The sequence below is a fragment of the Pan troglodytes genome, chromosome 3 (assembly GCF_028858775.2).
Source record: "Pan troglodytes isolate AG18354 chromosome 3, NHGRI_mPanTro3-v2.0_pri, whole genome shotgun sequence".
NCBI classification, from domain to species: Eukaryota; Metazoa; Chordata; class Mammalia; order Primates; family Hominidae; genus Pan; species Pan troglodytes.
In genome coordinates this window covers 99,485,124-99,510,664 of record NC_072401.2, presented here as the reverse complement: position 1 = coordinate 99,510,664, position 25,541 = coordinate 99,485,124, and the positions used below count along the sequence as shown (strand labels likewise).

Sequence of the window (25,541 nt, the reverse complement as noted above, 5' to 3'; positions counted from 1 at the left end):
TGAAGCCAACTTGATTGTGGTCGATAAGCTTTTTGATGTGCTGCTGGATTTGATTTGGTAGTATTTTTTCGAGGAATTTTTGCATTGATGTTCATCAAGAATATTGTGTTATATCTCTGCCAGGTTTTCGTGTCAGGATGATGGTAGCCTTATAAAATGAGTCAGGTAGGAGTCCCTCCTTTTCAATTTTTGGAATAGTTTCAGTAGAAATGGTACTAGCTCTTTTTTGTGCCTCTGACTCTCGTTTTATATGAGAGCTGCTGGCAAACCTGCCCATCCTTACTTCCAGGGAATGACATACTATCTTTATTAACCTGAATAAAGCACAAACCTGAATAAAGGGTAGAATGTAGCACTTCTACCCTTGGAAGTGGAGGTAGGTATTTTTACTTTCATTACCCTTAAATGCTTTTGGTGGAGGTGGTGTCTCTATATTTACTATCTGAGAACATGAATAAATATGTGCCATAAGTTACTGTCTTCATCTTTCTAGGGCCATCTGCTTATACAAATCTTGAAAAGAAAATCCTGGAGCATGTTGACTGTTAATGTCTAGATGTGTATGGAAATGTGAGAGATTCATGGAGAATTGTCTCTCAACAGTTAGAACTCAAACTCTGTTCTGTAAGCAGCACATGTTTTTGCCTCTATTTTTCATGCTCTTTTTAGCTTAAGAGGGGCCGTTAGGACTTACTGCTCTTTAGGCATCTGTCAACAAACTTTCTGATATCCCAGCACACAGACAATTAAAATTGCTGATTAAGGGCACACTAATTGCAACAAATCATGATGACAGATGGGGAAAAGACAAAACTTTATAAATAATATATACAAAAATTAAAATATAGTTTCCTACAGTTATTTATTGTGGCGTAAAAGTTTGCATATCAGTCATTTCTAAGATAATTACTACTCGATGTCTAAAAAAACTTAAATAAAAACAATTATTTAAATGATTCTTTTCAATTATGTATAGAATATATGTATGTGGAACACCAAATTCTCCTATGAAGAATAATAAATTAGATAGTACAGTGCAAGTGTTTTACAACTTATGATCAATATATTTATATAGATGATCCATTATACTAAATTGCACAAACATACTCATATCTTTATTTATACATTTTAATACATTTTTAAAAATGTAAAAATGTTTGGTTACTTAAATTCTGAAATTCAGTGGCATAAAGTGGTTGTCACCCTACAGTCTTGTGCTGCATAATGATATTTTGGTCAACAATGGACTGCACATATGATGATGGTCCCATAAGATTATAATACTGTATTTCTACTGTACTTTTTCTATGTTTAGATATGTTCAGATACACAAATACTATTGTGTTACAATTGCCCACAGTATTAAGTACAGTAACCTGCTGTTTGGGATTATAGCCTAGGAGCAATAGGCTATACTGTATAGTCTAGGTGTGTAGTAGGTTATACCATCTTGGTTTGTGTAAGTACACTCTATGATGTTTGCACAATGATGAAATCACCTCACGACACATTTCTCAGTAAGTATTCCCATCGTTAAGTGATTCATGATTGTACTTACACGCCTACACACAACTTCTGGAACACATTGTTTGAGTCTGGACCCAGAGAGCCCCTAAACATGTCTAAGGGAAGAAATGGATAATTTTCTTCTCCTGATTTTGGTTCATTTTAATATTATCATGAAACTCAGGAGCAGTTCAGATTAGTGGTCATTTTTAAATACTTGCGTTTCATTCAATAATTTATTCAACAGATATTTAATAAGCTTCTAACAAATCCTAGGTACTCTGTTAACCTCTGGAGATACAATGGTGAACAAATGTACATGTAGTCTCTGTCCTTAGAGGTTTATTGTCAATCTAGCAAAATAGCATCACAGAAACAAATGCTAAGAAGGGATACTCTAGGGTTTTTAGAGTTTAAATAAATAAATTTGACCTAGTCAAAGAAAAGGAAAAGAAAGCTCTTCTTTAGAAGTGATGTTTGAACTGAGATCTCAAGGAGAACTTGAAATAGAGGAAGAGGTAAGGAAAGTGTGTTCCAGGTAGAGGGAACATCAAAGGCCCTGTGGTGGCAAGGGGGATAGGATAGCCAAGGGATCACAGCCTGGATGTTACTTGATGTTCATACAAAAAGGAGGTATACAAAAGATTATGAATTACTTTGAAAAACCAACAACTTTTTGTGAAATAAAGATTAGGTTTGGATGCCTGGGTCATCTAGGATACACAATCAGGAAAATTTATCAGAGAAGTAAAAAAAACAACCCTGCTTTTGTTTTCTTCTAACTCAATGATAAGTGACAGATGGGATTTGGGATAATGATAGAAAAATATCTTACTACAGAGACTTAAGAACGAGAGGGTTCTTTTTTACAATAACCAATAAAGCATGATATGAGCAAGACTTCAACCACCAAAACTAAGTTTAAAGATACATGTTTATCAGGAAACTGCTTTTGTTTCAGTGCTTATTGTTGAAACCTTTAAAAAACATATTAGCCCTATCCTTCATCTCTTTTAACTTTATGCCTAATAATTTAGTACAAACAATACATTATCTGGGTGAGAGTTCTTTCAAGATATAAAGTAAGACATTAAACATATTTTTCATATTGATATTGCATTCCTTTCCTGCTTCAAAAACTTTATGAAGCAAATAAATCTTGATATTATCTGAAAGCCTGTTAAGACATTAACTTATTTTAGTATCAGAAGCACAGGCTCTCTGGCTTCTGGCTGTATAATAATCAGCAATACTATTCAAAAGGTTAAATCATTTAAATACTTATCTTTAATAGCTAAATAACCCTGGTTGGCTCATTGGATTGGCATTTTCTTTAAAATTGAATATATAGGAGCTATATCCATATTTCTGCTGTAAGTTTACTTCAAGCTCAAATAATTTTTTTTAGTGTTTACATTGAGGAGTTTCAGAGCTTTATCAATCACTCTTCTAAGGTACAGTTCCAGCATTGCTTTCCATAAAAAGCCTACCTCTCTCTAATAACCACATACACTTTTAATTTTCCATTGTGTAAGTGTTTTCATATAAAGAGAATGATTGACTCTTAGAGAACTACACTAATTGTTTAGATTCCTAAAAAGGAGAGGGGTGAGAAGGAAACATTTTCTGAATGTGTTGTTTTAGTTGATGAGGCCATGTTTAAATGTTAGAAACATTTTCTCAATGTGTTGTTTTAATTGATGAGGCCAAGTTTGAATGTTGAGTCTTTTGACATCCATAAATGCCAACCTCTTAAAAAGAGAATTGGATTTCTCTATGTTTCTGAATACATATTATACATTTAATAAAAAGAACCATAACTGATATTGATTGTCAGAAATAATAAGCTTGTAAATAAATAAAGCAGTCACTTGAACAGTTACAGGTAGAGAAAATGAATTAGGCAATTTGAATACATGCAATACCCTTAATAGTGAAAGTGATTTATGGATATTACATCTTTTTGACTCACGAACAACAGTAGTTGCTCTAGTAGAAAGAAGTATATATTTACTGTCATTTTTGCCGTCTTTTTTCAGTGTTCCTACAGATTAAGATATATTTTCTTGTTAGATATGGGTAAGGGAATGTGACATAAGCTCTTTTTTTATTTTACTTTTTTTAAAGATGGAGTCTCTCTCTGTTGCCCAGGCTGGAGTGCAGTGGCACGATCTCAGCTCACTGCAACCTCTGCCTTCCAGGTTCAAGCGATTCTCCTGCCTCAGCCTCCCGAGTAGCTTGGATTACAGGCATGCACCACCATACCCGGCTAATTTTTGTATTTGTATTAGAGATGGAGTTTCACCATGTTGGCCAGGCTGGTATCAAACTCCTGACCTTGGGTGATCCACCCGCCTCAGCCTCCCAAAGTGCTGGGATTACAGTTGTGAGCCACAATATCCAGCCAAGCTCTTTTCCAAATAGAATAAATATTAAAGTGTGACTTTTCTCTTTATGTTTTGACAAATAGCTTATGCATTAATACATACTATATCCCATACTGAATTTTCCTTTTATGAGAGTCAGGTTGGATGACATTTGCTAAATATGTAATTTTGTAAAATTTTTAGCCACTAAAGTACTTTACATACTTAGATAGGTTATATGTTTAAATATATTATAAACAATATATTTTTGATATATGAAACAAACTTCTCTCAGCCTTGATAGGTATATATAATATACCTATTTGATATACCTACTTGATAGGTATATCATTAAATTATTAAATTTAATGATGTTAAATTATTAAAATATGTATTTACTTTATTAAAATATGTATTTTCCTACTGAATTTTGAAGCAATTTTTGAAAGTTGTTCCTAGAATATACTTCTCTAGGTAGGTGTATCAAGATATATACTTGGTAGGTGTATCAGGTGACAGTGAAATGAGCTTAGTCCGTCTTAAATATAAAGGAAATTTATTGGTAAATTTTTGGATAAATTTAGCTCAGGCCCTGTTTCAGGACCCGAAGAAGTCATCAGGATCTGGGTTTTTCTCTTTCACTTCTGGGAACCTCTTCTGTACTTGTTTTATTCATAGATTGGATTTTTCCTTATGGTGGCAAGATGGTTGTTGCAGTGATAGCCTCACAGTCTCTATTGTTCAAGTATAGTTGAAAAGAGTGAGTCTGGCTCCTGGCTAATTCAAACAGAAGTCAATTTTGAATAAGTTAATATCTTATTTGTTTGTGATGTTCATTCACATGTATTAAACTCTCATATACATTAGGATCAGTTTCTGGGCTATTTGAATTTTTCATGCAGTGAATATTGGGCAGGGCTATTGTGGAAGAAATCTATTTTTTATTGTCGTTGTAACTTCTAAGTGGCTATAAGTGGTATAGAAAAAAGATTTTATTTTATATAATTATCCAGTTACTGGACCCCTTACAAACTATTTTTTCTTAATTTTAAGAAATATTTAAATTATTATCTTAGCTTTTCTAGATAATCCTGTCATTAAAATGGTAATTTGCCTTCCACCCTTGTCAGTATTATGTTTGGTTTCCTATTTTGTTGCCTTGAATAGAAATTATAGCATAGATAATATTAAATAATAATGGTGTTATCTGGTATTTATTCTCTTTTTTATGGGAATGCCTTTAGTTTTTCCCATTAAGCATAAGGTTTGCTTCTTGTTTAAGATGAATATCCTTCCTTTAAAAAATACCTTTTCAAATTAGCTGGTCTTAGTGGCATGCACTTGTAGTTCCAGCTACTGGGGAGGCTGAGGTGGAAGGAAGGCTTGAGCCCAGGAGTTTCAGGCTGCAGTGAGCTATGTTTGCACCACTGCACTCCACTCTGGGTGACAGAGTGAGACCCTGTATCTAAAATAAATAAATAAATAAACTTTTAGTACTGATTTTATAAAATTTTTTAATTTGGAATGTATGTTTTGTGTTTTTTTGTTATCTAATAAGGTCATCATGTGTTGAATCATGAATCTCACTAAACCTACTGACAAGACAGATACATTGAGAAATTTTCTAACGTTAAGCCACTCTTGAATTACTGAATGATGGTAGACAATATACCGCTGAATTTATTTTGCAAGTATGCAACTTTCTTGAAGAAGGTCTGCCAGGTTATTGTTTTCCCAGTAGAGAATGCCTCATGTTTATGAATACCTGAAAACCATATAATGTATATCCTCTAAACCCAATATGAAGTTTTAAACAAAATGATGTGCAGGAAAAGGAAATTGTTTGAATATAAGGAATCTGTTTTAACATTTTACATCTTAAATATAGTTTGTTATATATAGGGTCTTAGTTACTACACAAAAATGTAGGTTTCAGGTTGATGTATGATAGATTATAACTGTTTTTAGCACAGAACATTTACTTTTTAGGAAAGAATTAATGATGTTATGCAGCTGAAGCCTGTGTTTTATTTGGATTTTTGCACCTGTGATATTAGTCTGTAGTAGCGATAACAAGAATGTCAAACTATGGTATCAAAGTTGTTTATTTCATAAAATAAATTAGGTAACTTCATGAACATTTCAGAGAGCTTCGTGGCAAACTTTCTTACTGAAATCATTTTTGAATTATTTGTTGACTTTTATAATTTAACTTTTACATCTATTTTTTGTTTAATCAGATTTTCCTACTTAATTTTGAAGCAATTTTAGAAAGTTGTTCCTAGAATATTCAATTTAATATATTCATTTTTATTAGCATAGCTTTATATAGAATTAGATGTTTAAAAACTTCCATATCTTTTATTATATCACCTTTCTCATTCCTAAAATTGTGTTTATTCGTGGTTTCTGTTTTCTTCTACTTGTCTTTTTTTTGAGGCAGGGTCTCACTCTGTTACCCATGTGCACACCACCACACCCAGCTAATTAAAAATATATATATATTTTTGTAGAAACGTAGTCTCACTGTGTTGCCCAGGCTGGTCTCAAACTCCTGGACTCAAGAGATCCTCCCACCTCGGCCTCCCAAGGTGCTGGGATTACAGGTGTGAACCACTGTTCCTGGGCTTCTTGTCATTTTTTTATTGTTATTTTTGTTATTATTATTTTATTTTGATATAGACTTGTCTATATTTTTTTCCCTCAAAGAACAAAGTGGTGAATTTACTTACCAATTGCTTAATTTTAGAGATTTATTCTTATCATTTTCTTTTTCCTGCTTTAAACATCTTAACTTGAATGCTTTTTCATTATTTCCATAAAAGTACAATTCTATGATTTAATGTCTTGGAATAGTTTTGGCTACATTGTATAAAATTTGATAGGTTGTGATTTTATTTTCAGTGTTATTTAAATGTTTTACTTTAGATTGACTTTTTTTTTTTGGGACGGTGTCTTGCTCTGTCATCAGGCTGGAATGCAGCGGTGTGATCTCAGCTCACTGCAATCTCCGCCTCCCGTGTTCCAGCAATTTTCCTGCCTCAGACTCCCGAGGAGCTGGGACTACAGGTGTGTGCCACCACGCCCAGCTAATTTTTGTATTTTTAGTAGAGACGGGGTTTCACTGTGGTGGCCAGGATGGTCTTGATCTCTTGATCTTGTGATCTGCCCACCTAGGTCTCCCAAAGTGCTGGGATTACAGGCGTGAGCCACCGTGCCCAGCCTAGATTGATTTTTTTTAAACAATAGATATATATAAGACTTTTTCATTTTCAAAGAGGTTGTATTTTTTGTTATTAAAAAGAAACTTTGTTATTTCTGGTTTTACTGTGTTAGAAGATGAAGCCTGGTGTGCTGGCTCATGCCTGTAATCCTAGCACTTTGGGAGGCTGAGGTGGGAGGATCACTTGAGCTCAGGAGTTTGAGACCAGCCTGGGCAACATGGTAAGACCTATTCTTTACAACAAATTTTTATAAAATTAAAAAAAGAAGATGATAACTATATAATTACTGCTTTAGGCAGTTTAATGAATTCTTCTTTGTGGCTTGAAATATACTTAATTTAATTAATATCCAATGGATGCTTGAAGTGGTATATTATTAGATTAGTACAAAAGTAATTGCAGTTTTTGCCATTACTTTTAATTATATAGTTACCATCATCTTCTTTTAATTCAAAGTAATGGCAAAAACTGCAATTGCTTTTGCACCAATCTAATAATTTAATCTTATTTTTTATATTATAAAATTTCTAAATTGTATCTGTGAAAGGTTGAAAAAGTTGTGGATATCTCCCAAATAATCTTGTATATGTGAATTTTCTTTTGTATTTCCAACAGTTTTTGTGTTACCTATTTTGAAGTTATGTTTTCCCCTGTGAAGGATTCTCGACTATTATATCTTTATTCCAAATACAAATTTTTTGTTTTTTTATACAACTTTTATTTTAGGTTCTGGGGTACATGCGAAAGTTTGTTACATCAGTAAACATGTCATGGGGGTTTGTTGCATAGATTATTTCATCACCTAGGAATTAAGCCCAGTACCCAATAGTTGTCTTTTCTGCTCCTTTCCCTCCTCCCACCCTCCACCTACAACTAGACAAACAGCAGTGTCTGTTGTTTGCTTCTTTGTGTTCATAAATTCTTATTTTGCTCCCACTTATACGTGAGAACACATGGTATTTGGTTTTCTGTTCCTGCATTAGTTTGCTGAGGATAATAGCCTCCAACTCCATCCATGTTCCCACAAAAGACATGATCTTGTCCTTTGTTATGGCTGCATAGTATTCCATGGTGTATATGTACCACATTTTCTTTATCCAATCTGTCATTGATGGGCATTTAGGTTAATTCCATGTCTTTGCTATTGTGAATGGTGCTGCAGTGAACATTCATGTACATGTGTCTTTATGGTCGAATCATTTATATTCCTCGGGTATATACTTAGCAATGGGATTGCTGGGTCAAATGGCTGTTCTGCTTTTAGCTCTTTGAGCAATCACCATACTGCTTTCCACAATGTTTGAACTAATTTATACTCCCACCAACAGTGTATAAGTGTTCCCTTTTTTCCACAACCTCACCAACATCTGTTATTTTTTGACTTTTTAATACTAGCCATTCTGACAGCTGTGAGATTGGTATCTCATTGTGGTTTTGATTTGCATTTCTCTAATGATCAGTGATACTGAGCTTTTTTCATTTGATTGTTGGTTGCATGTATGTCTTCTTTTGAGACTTGTCTGTTCATGTACTTTGCTCACTTTTTAATGCTTTTTTTTCTTGTAAATTTGTTTAAGTTATGATATGGTTTGGCTCTGAGTACCCACCCAAATATAATGCTAAACTGTAATTCCCAATGTTAGGGGAGAGATCTGGTGGGAGGTGATTGGATCATGGGGGCAGATTTCCCCCTCGCTGTTTTCATGTTAGTTCTCATGAGATCTGGTGGTTTAAAAGTGTGTGGCACTTTCCCCTTCACTCTCTCTCTTCCTCCTGCTCTGCAGTGTGAAGAAGGTGCATTCTTCCTTTTTGTCTTTCACCATGATTGCAAGTTTTCTGAGGTCTTCTGGCTATGCTTCCTGTACAGCCTGTGAAACTGTGAGTCAATTAAACCTCTTTTCTTCATAAATTACCCAGTCTCAGGTAGTTCTTTATAGCAGTGTGAGAACAAACTAATACAGCATCCTTATAGATGCTAGATATTAGACCTTTGTCAGATGTATAGTATGTAAATATTTTCTCCCATCTGTAGGTTGTCTGTTTACCCTTTTCGTAGTTTCCTTTGTTGTGCAGAAGCTCTTAAGTTTAATTAGATCCCACTTGTCAATTTTTGCTTTTATTGCAATTGCTTTTGGCATCTTCGTCATGAAATCTTTGCCCATTCCTATGTACTGGATGGTATTGTCTAGGTTGTCTTCCAGGGTTTTTATAGTTTTGGATTTTACATTTAAGTTTTTAATCCATCTTGAGTTAGTTTTTGTATATGGCAAAAGGAAGGGGTCCAGTTGCAGTCTTCTGTATAAGGCTAGCCAGTTATCTCAGTACCATTAATTGAAAAGGGGAGTCTTTTCCCCATTGCTTGTTTTTGTCAGCTTTGCAGAAGATCAGGTGGTTGTAGGTGGTGCAGTCTGATTTCTGGCCTCTCTATTCTGTTCCATTGGTCTATGTGCCTGTTTTTGTACCAGTACCATGCTGTTTTGGTTACTGTAGCCCTGTAGTATAGTTTGAATTTGGGTAGTGTGATGCCTCCAGCTTTGTTCTTTTTGCTTAGGATTGCTTTGGCTATTCAGGCTCTTGTTTGACTCCATACCATTTAAAAATAGTTTTCTCTAGTTCTGTGAATAATGTCTTCGGTAGTTTGATAGGAATAGTGTTGAATCTGTAAATTGCTTTGGGCAGTATGGCCATTTTAACAATATTGATTCTCCATATCCGTGAGCATGGGATGTTTTTCCATTTGTTTGTTTGTGTTTTCTCTGATTTCCTTGAGCAGTGTTTGTAGCTCTCATTGTAGAGATCTTTCACCTTCCTGGTTAGCTGTATTCCTAGGTATTTTATTCTTTTTGTGGCAGTTCTGAATGGTATTGACTTTCTGATTTGGCTCTTGGTTTGGCTGTTGTTGTGTATAGGAATGCTAGTGATTTTTGCACATTGATTTTGTATCCTTAAAGTTTGCTGAAGTTGTTTACCAGCTAAAGGCAGTTTTGGGCTGAGACTGGGGTTTTATAGATATAGAATTATGTCATCTGCAAACAAAGATAGTTTGACTTCCTGTCTTCCTATTTGAAGAGAGGATGCCCTCTATTTCTTTCTTTTGCCTGATTGCTCTGGCTAGGACTTCCAGTAATACGTTGAGTAGGAGTGGTGAGGAGAGGTCATCTTTGTCTTGTGCTGGTTTTCAAGGAGAATGCTTCCAGCATTTGCCTATTCAGTATAATATTGGCTGTGGGTTTGTCATAGATGGCTCTTATTATTTTAGGGATGTTTCTTCAATATCTAGTTTATTGAGAGTTTTTAACACAAAGGGGTATGGAATTTTATTAAAAGCCTTTTCTGTATCTATTGAGATAATCATATGGTTTTTGTCTTTCATCCTGTTTATGTGATGAATCATATTTATTGATTTGTGTATGTTGAATCAACCTTGCATCCTGGGGATGCATGGTAGATTTGCCCTTTGATGTGCTTCTGGATCCCATTTGCCAGTATTTTGTTGAGGATTTTTTTTTTTTGCATTGATATTCATCAAGGATATTGGCCTGAAATTTTCTTTCATTGTTGTGTCTCTTCCAGGTTTTGGTATGAGAAACCAAATTGGCCTCATAGAATGATTTGGGGGAGGAGACTTTCCTCAATATTTTGGAATAGTTTCTATAGGAATCGTACCAACTCTTCTTCGTAAATTTGGTAGAATTTGGCTGTGAATCCATCAGGTACTAGGCTTTTTGTTATTGGTAGGCTATTTATTACTGATTCAGTTTTGGAGCTCATTTTCAGTCTGTTCAGGAAATCAGTTTCTTCTTGGAGGAATTTTCTTCTTGGAGAAGAAAACTCCAATTTCTTCTTAGAGAATTTCACCCTCTCTCCAGTCTTGGGAGGGTGTGTATGTCCAGAAATTTATCCGTCTCTTCTAGGTTTTCTAGTTTGTGTGCACAAAGGTGTACATAATAGTTTCTGATGTTTATTTTTAATTCTGTGGCATCAGTGGCAACATTGTCTTCATCATTTTTAATTATGTTTATTTGGATCCTCTCTATTTTTTCTTTATTAGTCTAGCTAGCGGCCTATCTATCTTACTAATTTTTTCAAAAAAAAAACAAGCCCTGGTTTTACTGGTCTTTTGAATGGGTTTTCATGTCTTGATTTCCTGCAGTTCAGCTCTGATTTTGTTTTTTTGTCTTCTGCTAGCTTTGTGGTTGATTTGATCTTGCTTTTTCTAATTCTTTCAGATGCGATTCTTTAGGTTGTTAATTTGAGATCTTAATAAACTTTCTGATGTGGGCATTTAGTGCTATTGGTATGATTTTGGTTTTTCTGAACTTGCTGAGGATTATAAGTTTTATGTCCAATGATATGGTCAATTTTAGAGTATGTGCCATGGAGTGATTAGAAGAATGTATATTCTGTTGTTTTTGGGTGGAGAGTTCTGTAGACATGTACTAGATCCATTTGGTCCAATGTTGAGTTCAGGTCCTGAATGTCTTTGTTAATTTTCTGTCTCAATGAACTGTCTAATACTGTCAATGGAGTGTAGGAAGTCTCCCACTATTTTTATTTGAGAATGTCTCTGTCTCTTTGTAGGTGTCTAAGAACTTGCTTTATGAATCTGGGTGCTCTTGCATTGGGTACCTGTATATATAGGATAGTTAGGTCTTCTTGCTGAATTGAACCCTTTACCATTATGTAATGTCCTTCTTTGTATTTTTTGATATTTATTGGTTTGAAGTCTGTTTTGTCTGAAATTAGGATTGCAACCCCTGCTTTCTTCTGTTTTCCATTTGTTTGGTAGATTTTCCTCCATCCCTGTATTTTGAGCCTATGTGTGTCTCTGTGTGTGAGATGAGTCTCTTGAAGACAGCATACCAATGGATCTTGCTTTTTTATTTAGCTTGCCACTCTGTGCCTTTAAATTGGGCAATTTAGCCTGTTTATATTCAAGGTTAGTTTATGTGTGCAGATTTGATCCTGCCATCATGATGTTAGCCGATTATTTTGAAGACTTGTATATGTGGTTACTTCAGAGTGTCACTGGTCTGTGTACTTCAGCATGTTTTTGTAGTGGCTGGTAATGGTCTTTCCTTTCCATATTTAATACCAGAGGAGCTCCTTTGGGTACTCTTGTAAGGCAGGTCTGGTGGTAACAAATTCCCTCAGCATTTGCTTGTCTGAAAAGAATATTATTTCTTCTTCACTTTGAAACTTTGTTTGGCTAGATATGAAAATCTGGGTTAGAATTACTTTTCTTTAACAATGTTGAATACTGGCCCCTGATTTCTTATGGATTTTAGAGTTTCACCTGAGAGGTCTGCTGTTAGTCTGATGGACTTCCCTTTGTAGATGACCTGACTTTTCTCTCAAGCTGCCTTTAACATTCTTTCTTTTATTTCCACCTTGGAAAATCTGATGATTATGTGTCTTGAGGATCTTCTTATGAATATCTTACTGGGGTTCTCTGCATTTCCTAAATTTGAATATTGGCCTCTCTAGCTAGGTTGGGGAAGTTTTCATGGATGATGTCCTATGTTTTCCAAGTTGGTTCCATTCTTCTTTTCTCTTTTGGGGACACCAATCTGTCATATATTTCATTTCTTTACAATATCCCATATTTCCCAGAGGTTTTGTTCATTCCTTTTCATTCTTTTTTTCTCTATTCTTGTCTGCCTGGCTTATTTAGAAAGCAAGTCTTCAAGCCCTGAGATTCTTTCCTTCACTTGGTCTATTTTCCTATTAATACTTGTGATTGCATTATGACATTTTTGTAGTGTGTTTTTCAGCTCTATCATGTTGGCTATGTTCTTCTCTATACTGGCTATTTTGTCTGTCAGCTCCTGCATTGTTTTATTATGGTTTTTAGCTTCCTTGCATTTGGTTTCAACGTATTCCTGTTGCTCAGTTAACTTCATTCCTATCCATATTCTGAATTCTAGTTCTGTCATTTCAGCCATCTTAGCCTCAGCTTGGTTCTGAATCCTTGCTGGAGAGGTGATCTGGTTATTTGGAGAAAAGAAGGCACTCTGGCTTTTAGAATTTTCAGCATTCTTGAGCTGATTCTTTCTCATCTTTGTGGGCTTACCTACCTTCAATCTTTGAGGTTGCCTACTGTGTTAGTCCATTCTGCACACTGCTATAAAGAACTACCTGAGACTGGTTAATTTATGAAGAAAAGAGGTTTAACTGACTCAAAGTTCCACAGGCTATCCAGGACACATGGTTGGGGGGGCCTCCGGAAACTTACAATCATGATAGAAGTGTGAAGGGGAAGCAAGCACCTTCTTCACATGGTAGAGAGGCGGGAGAGAGAGAGAGTAAAGAGGCAAGTGCTACACACTTTTAAACAACCAAATCTTATGAGAACCTACACACTATCATGAGAACAGCAAGGGGGAGGTCTGCCGCCATGATCCAACCACCTCCTACCAGGCCCCTCCTCCAACACTGAAGATCATAATTCAAGATGAGACTTGGGTGGGCACACAGAGCCAAACTATATCAGTTGCTGACCTTTGGATGTGTTTTTTTGTTTTTTTTTCCTTTTTGATGACCTGGAGGGTTTGATGGTATAAGGTAGATATGGCTTCATTTATGGGAGATATTAGGGGGCCAGTGCACAGCTCCCAACCTCTGGACGGTGTGCTGTAACTCTGGGGAACTTGTATTGGTCCCCGACTTTGTTCTCTGGCTTTGTGAGGCTTAGAGTTCACTGCGCTGGGAGCACCAAGGTGCAGCAAAGTGCTAGCTGATGCAGGAGTTCCTTCTTCCTCGTGGGCATTCACCACAGTGGTGGAGGCCTGGCAGCTGGCGGGGAAGCAGGGGGCCTCTGCTGGAGACTGTGTGCTGTTGCACTGGAGGTGGTGTTGGCTTGGGGATGGGTACTGGCTGGAGAGCTCTGGGTGCCTTCTCTGTCCCCCACAAGCAGGAGTGATCACTCAAGGTGTGGGAGTTCTCTGTGCAGTGTTAGCACTAGGGTGTGGTGCTGGTGGTGGTGGGGCTTGTTGGCTCTGTGCCTGCCAAGGCTTCCTCTGCAATAGCTGTTTATTTGGGGGAGGGCAAAGCAGACTTCACTCACATGTGCTGGTATTGCAAGTAAAACAAAACCTGCCTGTGCAGACACATACCAGCGAAGTGACGTGGGGAGTTGCCATGGGCTCTGGGGGAAAGCTGCCGTATGGGGAGGGAGTATGTGGGCTGGTGTATGGCTGTAAGGGCTGCCTCTCTGGAGCTATCCAGTGTTCGGGCACGGTCCACCTGTGCAGAAGCTATGGTGTGGGCTCCCAGAGCATTCAAAACTGCCCTGTTAACAGGCATGGCCAGGCTGGGCCCTGAGAGAGGCCAGCAGACCAAGGGTTGCTCAGGTCAGACCAGGCCCGTCTGATTTCCAAGACTGCCCTGAACAGATCAAGTCTGACAGTTCTCCTAGGGCTAAAGTCTCTTATGGGAGCAAATCAAGCCTAGAGGGATGGCTGTCCCTGGCTGTGTTCTACTACAGATGCTCTGGCATCAAACCCTCTGGGCTCTACTTCAGCTGGCTTGCTGCCCCACCACTTCTCTAAGCAGCTCTCTCTGCCACCTCAAGTGTCCATAGTAGTTCAAGGGTCCCTTCCTGCCATGGTTTCAAAGGCCCATGGTGAGAGTGGGTTGCTCCTTGCCAGTTCAGCTCACCCATTTCCTCAGTGCTGTTGCGGTTCAAAAATGAGTCTGGTGCTCAGTAGCCCATGTGGAGTTCCTAGCTTTCTCCCCGTTCAGCCCAGCTTCTGGGTCTTTCCTCCATACACTTTCAGCACCTTCCCTCTGAAGATCTGTTAAAAACATGCCAGTCATCTCAGTCCCTCCATGGGAGCTGTTTCACTTGTCTGCATCTAGTTGGCCATCTTGCCTTCCCCATGCAAACACTTAATTTAAATCTCCTCCACTGCTGTCTTGAAATTCTTAGTGAGTTTTGAACAAGGAATTCCACATTTTCTTGTTGCACTATGCCCCAAAATTATATTGGCAGTTCTCTTTTGGTTTCTCTGCTATAATCTAGGATTCTCCCATTGGCTGTTTCAGGTCTTCATGATCTAGTCCTCTCCCAGACTTTTTGTGATCCAGCCTAGTCTCAGCTTTCCCTACCTCAGCGTAGCTTCTAGGAACATTCCAGTAGGAGTGCCGTAGCTGTAGACTCTATTTCTGGAGAGTGAAGGGCTAACAGCTATACATTTTTCTGGAGAGTAAAGGGTTAAGTGCTATACACTTAATGTAGGACATTAGTTTTGTCCTAGCTGTAGACTTCAGAGGTTTTTGACTATAAGACATTTTGCTCAAAATTATAATAAAAAATTTTATTAAATATTTAGCATGTTTCAGTCATTTTATGGCTGAACTTATAACTTATTGAAATATTGTGAAAGAAACTCCACCAAAGGAAAATTGCATCAAATCACTGAATAGAATATACACAAGCCTCATTATTTTAATTATTTTCAGAGCTAGTGATTTGTTAATATTTTCAATAACAAACTTTCTGGATGGATGCAAGATGGATCTCAGTTATAAGAATTTTATTTTACAGTAAATGTAGAATTTATTAAGATTAAAATTTTTAATAACAATTTTTGAGTTAAAACATTAGCAGATAAAATAAAGATGATTTACCAAAGAATTTTGAGCTCTAAGTATCTTGAGTGGTCACATTTAATAGTCTGTAACAAAACAAGCTTGTTATATTAGTTATTTTTGCTCACAATTATAATCCGATGCAAAGGTTATTTTTCCTCACATTCATAATAATTTAGGGGTGTTCCTTTTGAAGAACAACTGTCCTCATTTGTATTTTGATTCTTCGGAGTAAATTGTAAAAAATGTAAATTGCAAAATTAAACATTATATGGAGTAACACCTGTGCTTTTTGTACCCTGCTGCATGGGGTTATGCATTGTGATTTGATTATTGCTAAATCCCAGCTGTTTTGCATGAAAGTTATAAAAACATAGTGATCATAAAGTGATGGTGAAAAATAAAAATTGGAGCATGACCTAAGCTGTTTTTCTCTTTAAAAATTTATGTTCTGGAACTATGATATTTTCCCCTGTATCATAAAAATTTATTGTATTTGTAAGGAATATGTCTTAAAGAGACCAGAGAAAGATTTAGCCAGAAGTTAGAGGCTTCAGGATAAACCAGATAAGTAGATAATAAATTTGGTTTGAATTATAATTAAAGCTCAAAATGGAACTGCTACAAAATTCAGGACTAATTTAAAAGTCTTTAGTAGTTTATTTATTAGAAGCATATCATCCAACAAATGAATTTGCGGATTAGAGCCTCTGAAAAAAATCATATATAACTATCTTTGTTTATTTTGTGAAATGAGATATATACACAGGATTTATATATCTTTAGCTTTCAGTGAATGAACATTTACCATAAAATGTTGCCAAAAGAAACCAGTTAATGTTTCCACGATTATGTCTCAAGGCAATTAATGCAATTCTTGTGAAGGACAAAGATAAAATTATTGGTCATCTAAACTGATGTACAGAAGAAAATGGAAGGAGGAAGTACATTTGAAGACAGGCACTAAATAAAAGCCTAAAGTCAGAGAAACTGTGTTTACTTTTACTCCAATTTAGATTTTTTTTTATTATTTGCTTTTATAAGTATTTAGAGATTGATTCTTAAAGGTTTTATATAGCTATAGTTAATGGCTCTAATAGAGTTTGTCTCTGCTGGAAGTGTCTATAGAATCCAGAATATTAAAGGATATGGAATGACTATGCCTATACTCTAAGCAAGGGATTCTGAACGTATGATTAGCAACAGATGTGTTTACATGAAGGGTTGAGAGTGGATCTCTTGTTGCATGTTTACATTAAGTTCTCATAAAAATCAATTATATTTTTGGGAGACTATTTTGATGTTATTTTGGGGGTTAATGGAGACTAAGTCCTATTAATTATGATATACCTATATTTTTATACCACTTTAATTATTTTTTCAAATTCTTTTTGATCATTTTGTTGTAAGAAATTGGAAAGGTATGGTATAAATGGGCCTCAGGCCTTCTGTCTGGCCTAACAAACTGTCAGGAAAACTAACCAACTAGCTAGCCATTGAGAACTACTGTTGTCTAATGTTTCATCAGTCCTTTTATATTCCCCAAAACTTGAGAGGTAAGGTATATCTTGACGTGCTTTCTTTCTGAGAATAAGACTGTATTTTCCCTTTCTCAGTGAGGTTAGGGAGGGAAAGGACAGGATTCAGTCACTGAATTTACTATCTCTTTGAAAGCCAGTCAAATTTAGCATTGGGTGGTTGTTACTAGCTATCTTTTAATAGGTGGTACTTATTTATGAGTATACAGACATACTATACAGATTCTTCTCCAGAATGGGTCATTGGTTCAATGCCTACTAAGTAAGTGATAGCCACTGTGTTAAGCATTTTAAATATGTGATTTTATTTAATGCTTTCTAGTCACCAAACATTTGCTTCTGTTAATTATCCTAATTACTGCCTAAGGTATATATTTTTAGCCTTTCATATTTTCACATTTATATTGATGTATATTTATTAAAATGGAGTGCTAAATGTGAAGAATGTATTATTATTATTGAACTTTAAAAAAGTCATCAACAAAACATAAAAACATATTTAATTTAAAACTCTATCATACCTATGTGTATATCCTTAGACAGAGATCTGAAAGGAAGTTGACCAAAATATTAACAGTGGCTAGTTACCACTTGGGGTGGAGCAGGAGGCAGGTGTGAGAACTCAATTAATAGATAATATTTTTAAAATGAAAAAAACTAATGAGCTATTTTTATTGTAATACAAGACTAAAGTTAGTGAATATTAGCTTTGACTTGATAAGTTCAAGTATATTCCTCATCTCAAGAGATAAACAAATAAGAGCCATAAGAAACTTCTCTCCAATAAATGCCTTAAGCAATAAATTACATGGATTGCCAAAAAGAAGGGCTTCTGGGGATAGAGGGTTTCAACCTCTATCATATCCTTTTTCCCCACTTGAGAAATTTTTGGGAGATAATAGGTTTTATAGTTGAATGTGAATTTGTTTCCTTTTTTTTTTTTTGAGACAGAGTTTTGCTCTCGTGGCCCAGGCTGGAGTGCAATGATGCAATCTCAGCTCACTTCAACCTCCGCCTCCCATGTTCAAATGATTCTCCTGCCTCAGCCTCTTGAGTAGTTGGGATTACAGGCATGCACCACCACACCTGGCTAATTTTGTATTTTTAGTAGCAACAGCGTTTCACCATGTTGGTCAGGCTGGTCTGGAAATTCTGACCTCAGGGAATCCACCTGTCTCCCAAAGTGAGGCTTGAGCCACTGCGCCCAGCGTGTTTCCTATTTATATATATTGGCCAGAGCTTTTGTTCCTCTATGATGCTCTCAAGCAATATGTCCTCTCTTCTTCTGCTTGACAATATGCAGAACCTCCAAAATCTTTGTCTTAGGTTTGTTTCCCATTGCTATAACTGATTATTACAAACTAGGTAACTTATAAAGAAAATAAGTTTATTTGGCTCATGATTCTGGAGACTGGGAAGTCGAAGAGCATAGCACAAGCATCTGGCAAGGTGTTTGTGTTATATCATAATATGGTGGAAAGTATCATGTGATGAGAGCAAGGGAGCATGTCAGCTCAGGTCTGTCTTCCTTCCTATAAAGCCACTAGTCCTATCATGGGGTTCCCACCTTGATGACTTTATCTAATCCTAATTACCTCCCTAAAGCCCCATTTCCCAATGCCATCAACATATGAATGTGGGGATTAAATTTTCAGCAGAAAAAATTGGAAGGACATATTCAAACCATAAAAACCTTCATTTAGTGATAGTTTTTCTTCTGTGCTAGAAAAAAATTTTGCAAATATTGATAAGGTAGCATCAGTATAGATGATCAGGTAGGTACTTCAGTTTTGTTAGGATCATCTTTAACTTTGATAGAATTAATTTTAACTTTGGCAGATTAGGGAACTAACTTCCTTTGGCATTTCTAGCTAGCTACCTAAGGTGGGATCTCTCATTAGTTAGGCAAAGATGTGAACAGGATTCAGCAATTGTTTGGATTTCTGTTGATGGGGAGTGAAGACAGAGAATTCCTATTCTGCCATCTTCCTGACATCACTTTTTCTCCTTTTTTTTTTTTCTTTTTTTTGAGACGGAGTCTCTCTGTGTCACCCAGGCTGGAGTGCAGTGGCGCGATCTCAGCTCACTGCAAGCTCCGCCTCCCAGGTTCATGCCATTCTCCTGCCTCAGCCTCCCGAGTAGCTGGGACTACAGGCGTCCGACACCACGCCCGGCTAATTTTTTGTATTTTTAGTAGGGACGGGGTTTCACCATGTTAGCCAGGATGGTCTTGATCTCCTGACCTCGTGATCCACCTGCCTCAACCTCCCAAAGTGCTGGGATTACAGGCATGAGCCACTGCGCCCGGCCTCCTTTTCGTTAAAAACATTGGTATGATTTTTCTCTTTTATTAGCCTCACTTTTTTGATGATTGTCTTTTAGCAGATCTAGCTCAAGGTGGAAACCTTAGAGATGAGCTTTTGTAGGAATTCAGGCTCTCCCTTGGATTCAATGTTCCTCAACTCCTCTGAGTATGGTCAGAGGCTGTAATGAGCTCTCTGTCAGATGCCTTCTCACTGAAAAGCAGCCTGGCCAGTATAAGCAAGGATTCAGGAAGAGAGAGGGGCAGAACCCTCTTTTTTTAAAAAAATAAAAAACTTAATGTGAATAATGCAAAACAAACACAAAAGTGGAGAGACTATTATCATGAATCCTCATGTGCCCATCACTCAGCTTTAATAATTTTCAATTCATGGTCAACCACGTTTTATTTCTACTTTCCTTCTTCAATTATTTTGATGTAAATACCAGATATATATTTTAATCTGTAAACATTTTAATATGTATACCTCAAACATAATCACAATGCTAATATCATACTTACAAAATGAAAATAGTTTAATATCCTCAACTAGCTTCTTTGTGTTCAAATTTTCCCAATTGCCTCATATTTTTAATAAATTTTGTTTTAATCAGAATCCAAATAAGATCCACACATTGTAATTGGTTGATATAGTTCTTAATTTGTAAAAATACATATGCTTCCTCTCTATCTCTTCATTATATTTATCAAAATAAGTTTATTATTCTCTTGAATTTCCTAGTCTGGCTTTTCTGAGTATTTCCCAATGGTGTCTTTTAGTATGTTTCTTTGTCTTTTGTATTTTCTATAAATTTGTAGACTAGAGGCATAATCAGATTAATGCTCAATCCTTTCAGCAAGACTGCTTTGTAGATGGTATTGTGTACTAAAAAAATCAGGAGGGACATAAATGTTTGTTTTCTCTCTCTTTGTAATATTGGTGGCCATTGATGATCAAAATCTAGACCTAATTATTTATTAGGAGTTGAAGAATGGCCATAGCCTATAAATTTTAGTCTTATTAGTTGAAATAAAACTGTTTACTGTTGTAACTGTGGTATAGTACATATAGAAAAGGCAAGATACATGCTTGATTTTTAAAATTTATTGCTTTTCAAAAGATAAATTGTTGCTTAGCATCCTCCAATGTGATCATTTATTTTTTAAAAACTATCATTATGGATTCATAGAGTTAAATATATGTGTTTCAATAAGTATTCTTACTGCTGCTCAATATGTTCTATTTTTGATAGTTGGGAGCCTTTGGATTTAGCTCCTGGGTTCTTTTTACATAAACCAAGCAATCTTTGATTCCTTCCTTGCTTTCTGGTATAATAAAATGTTTAGTGTTATCCTTAGTGTTTACTTTTATTCTGAAGCTGAGGAAGCTCAAGCTCATGCAGGTTAAGTAATTCAACCAAAGTTTTACGGGTAGTAAACAACGGGCTTGATATTCTGATCCAGCTACATTTTATTCTAAAACTTCAAGTCGAGTGTTCATTAGAGACCCTTCTACCCCACAAATTTAATTCTTATTTAGCATTATTTAACTAATTATAATTTTGACAAATTCTGCTTTAAAGGAAAAAGGAATTAAGTTTTTTCGTTTTTCTTTTTAAGCAAAAACTCTTTACTTTTAAGAAAAAGGTATAATTTTTTCATTTACTATTCTTGGCATAAATTTTGATTTTTTCCAGTGAAACCAAAATCTCCTGAACCCCCTTCAGTATCATCCAAGTCTTGAATATCTCTTTATGTATAAAAAATTCATTCATAAATGAGCTGTGCAATCCAATCATTGTTTTGACTTCAAACTTTTCTTTGCCAAAATTAAACATTATATCACCAAAATTTCCTCTGTAGTCTTTATATGACACCAGCTCCTACATCTATAAAGTGTTTTGCAGCCAAGCCAGACCATAGAGCAACTATTCCATAACATCCAGATGCAAGACATATCTGGATGTCTGTTTTCACAGGAACTTTGTCCATAGGTAGTATTGTATAATAATAGGCACTGTATAGGTCATAGTCTGTGGTCCCTGTGGATCCCTGAATTGAGTCTGGGTGTGCTCAGGGAGCCAGGCAAAGTGGGGCTGCATGCCACTCTCCTCCGCAGGCTGGCCTGCTTCTTGAGGGAAATGGCAGGTGTCTCTTCAGAGCAGGGCATGGTAGAGCCAGAAAGCAAGCGGAGGAGACAGCCCAGGGAACAAGAGAGCACAGGATGAGCACTGCAGCAGGGAACCCACCAAGATCTCTCAAAATTTTTTATGTGTACTTTCTTTTGTTTTCTACATCAAAAAGCCTACATATAACATTAACTGCGCTTTCTAATTTAAGATAAACTTGGTTCTTCAGATAGGATTAGTTGCTTTGCTACTTTCTCTAATTATATGAACTCTAATCCAGGATAGTGTCTTATTATTCTTGAAAACCTGGAGTTCCTCTGTAAATTCTTTTTCCTATTTTATCTTGTAGATTAAAAGAGAAAGCCAAGAGAATCTGGGGCAGATTATAATACATTGCTTCATCCTTTCCAACCTGGAGAGTTATGCCTTCTGCCCCCTTGGTCTGTACATTCCCCAGGATATTTATGTGCACTAGAATTACACTTAAAAAAACCATACTTTTGTCCCTAGCATCTGAGTCAGTAGGGTTGGTAGTCACTTGTATAGTTTTAGAGTTCTTCTGGTGACCTTAATACTACGTTTAGTTGAGAAATACTGTCTCCGGGCTCTATAATCTCTGTGAGAGTTTTCTTTTTATCAGGAAAAATGTCATCTACATTTATGTATCACGTATCCACTTTTTTTTTAGCTCGTGTTTAATCCATACTTTATTAACATTTTAAAATCTCAGAATAAATTCTTGAAAAGTTTGCAATGCAGAAAAATATGAAGAATAATATAAAAATTGTTGTATTTAAATACAGAAGTTTCCTTTGGTTATTTTTAAAAATACAAGACCTACCTTTTCCTTGTGGCTGGTTCTAGCAATAAAACCAGGTCTTCAGCTTGTCTTTCAAAGGAGTTTGTTCACATATTGAGTGCTCCAACTTTTATAGCTCCTACATGAGGGGTTGGCTTCTAAATCATCTAGCTGTGGGAACTGATAGGCCTCTACACTTGTGAGTCTTCTAGGACCACAGAGAATAAAGATGTGGATTTAAACAGGCGCATGAGCACTTCCAGCAGCTATCCCATGAATTTAATGCAGAGTGAATAGGCAGAAACTCCTAGATCCCCGTTTCTCCCTGGAAGGGATTTGCCTGCACACTTTCCAAGCTGCTGCCTGTGGGTCAGGTTCTAACTTGCCTGCATCTGGGAGCTGATGAAACAGGTAGACATCTAGGGAAGTTTAAATGAGTGTATGGGCGTTCCTCATGCTTTTTATCCCTGTCCTGCTTCAGTGATAAAATCAGGTCTCCAGCTTCTCCTTGTCAGTTTATCCACACATAAGCATGCAGCTTTTAAAGCTCCTACTTGAGGGGCTGGCTACTTGAATCACCTAGCTCTGGGGCTGAATGGTTCTTGGCATTTGGGAGTTCCCTGAGACCACATAGAACGAAGAGGTGGGTTTAAATGGATGTGTGAACATTTCTAGTGGCTACTCCTTCTGGCTCAGTGCAGAGCAAGAAGGCTACAACAGCTAGCTCCCAATTTCTCCCTGGAAGGGGTTTGACTACACACCTAATGTCCTAGCATTACCAGCTGCTGCCTGTGGGTCGGGCCTTTAATTAGCTCACATCTGGCAGCTGATGAAACAGGCTATTTGTATTTCTCTGGGAGACTAAATGAGTGTGTGGGAAATTTCTGTAGCTCCTCCTTGTGGTTCACTCAAGAGATAGAACCAAGACTCCAGCTATTCCACCTGTTTCTGAGAGCAGATGGAAGCCAGGGGTGACAAAAAGCAAAGCAGTGGGTTGAAAGAGTGTGTGGTCTGAATGAGAGTGGAGATGTTTGCCACTGATCCTCTCTCCATCTTAGAGCAGAGTGAGTGAGATAAAATTAGCTACCAGTTTCTCCCTGAGGAGAAAAGGAACTGGAACACATGTCTAACTCCTCAACTTTTTTGGCCGCATCTTGAAGGACTTAATTCCATACTGACTTTCTAGGGGCACTGAATGGGCTTGGCACACCCTAATCTCCTGGGGGATGGTAAGAGCAAAGATGAGATTTTGGACAAGCTCAGTGGTTTCAGAGGCACCCAGAATCTCTGGCCAGGCTGATTGGTTAGGTTCATCTCCTACACATGGCCAGTCTGACGAGACTGGGAGAGTTATAGTCTAATATGCCAAAAGCAATAAAGAGAGTCAAGGAAGATGAAGAAATAGGGAAATATGTTCCAAATGAAATAACAAAGCTCCAGAAACTGGCCCTCATGAAATTTAGATAAATAATTTATCTAACAAAGAATCCAAAATAATGGCCATAAGGATCCTTACTGAGTTCAGGAGAGCATTGTATGAACAATGTGAGAATTTCAACAGAGATAGAAAAAAGTCAGACAGAAGTGATAGAGCTGAAGAATCCAGCAACTGATCTGAAAAATTCAGTGGAGATGTTCAATAGCAGACTAGAGAGAACAGAAGAAATGATCAGTGAATTTGAAGACAGGTCATTGGAAATTTTCTAATCAAAGGAGCCAAAAAAAAAAAAAAAAGAATGAAAAAACTATGAAGATCACTTAAGGGACTTATGGATACCACTCAGCAGAACAATGAAAAAACTATGAAGATCACTTAAGGGACTTATGGATACCACTCAGCAGAACAATGTATACATTATTTGAATTAAAGGAGAGAAGAGAAAGAGGAAGGGATAGAAAGCTTATTCAAAGAAATAATGGCTGAAAAATTTCCAAACCTTGGGAAGAAAATAGTAATCCAGCTCCAGGAAGCCCAAAGGACACCAAATAAAATGAATGCAAAGAGGCACAACATATACAAGTGGTCAAATGCTAGAGAATTTTGAAAGCAGCTAGAGAAAAGCAACTTGTGTACATGGGAGCACCATAAGACAATCAGCAGATTTATTAAATTAAATAAATAAATAAATAAATATTTTTAAGCAAAATCTTGCAGGTCAGAAGGGAGTAGGGTAACACAATCAAAGTGCTAAAAGAAAAAAACGGTCACCCCCAAATACTATATGAGCAAACCTATCCTACTAAAATGAAGGGGAGATAAGGACTTTTTCAGGCAAATAAAAGCCAAGGGAGTTTATCACCACTAGACTTGTTTTACAAGAAATGCCAAAGGGATCTCATTGTTCAATTCCCACCTATGAGTGAGAATATGCGGTGTTTGGTTTTTTGTTCTTGCCACAGTTTACTGAGAATGATGTTTTCCAGTTTCATCCATGTCCCTACAAAGGACATGAACTCATCATTTAGATCACACGGACACAGGAAGGGGAATATCACACTCTGGGGACTGTTGTGGGGTGCGGGGACAGGGGAGGGATAGCATTGGTAGATATATCTAATGCTAGATGATGAGTTAGTGGGTGCAGTGCACCAGCATGGCACATGTATACATATGTAACTAACCTGCACAATGTGCACATGTACCCTAAAACTTAAAGTATAATTAAAAAAAAAAAAGAAAAGAAAAAAAAAAGAAATGCCAAAGGGAATTGTTTTTTCAAGTTTGGTGTTAAGTTTATTCTATTTTCTGTATAACTTTAAGTACATGAAGTTTATTTCCACAGGCCTCAGGAAATGGATAGAAATCACAGGACAATCTCTCTTCCCACCAAAAAAAGTTGGATATTTTGGTGTTTGTCTTAGAGGGAAAAAACTGAAATTTACATTAGCAGTGCTATGCAAGATTCTGACATAAATCAAGACCTAAAACCAGCCTGCAGTGGAGGTTCTAGTCCTCTGTTCAGGTGCTTGGACAGAAGCCATAAGCTGATGAGCATGACAGGGAAAAGGAGGCAGTGAAGACAGGTGACAGGCACCTAGCAGGGAAGGAGGATTCAGGAATGCCAGACTCCTTGGAATGGGGTGT

General features: G+C 36.7%; 1 protein-coding gene and 1 pseudogene across 7 annotated transcripts in view; one reads left to right on the top strand and one right to left on the bottom strand.

Moving 5' to 3' along the window:
- STPG2 (sperm tail PG-rich repeat containing 2) overlaps window positions 1-25,541 on the top strand; it is a 711,650-nt gene that overhangs the window by 78,896 nt on the left and 607,213 nt on the right. The gene's annotated exons all lie outside the window — the stretch shown is intronic.
- Window positions 21,194-21,698, bottom strand: LOC104006158 (deoxyuridine 5'-triphosphate nucleotidohydrolase, mitochondrial-like; annotated as a pseudogene).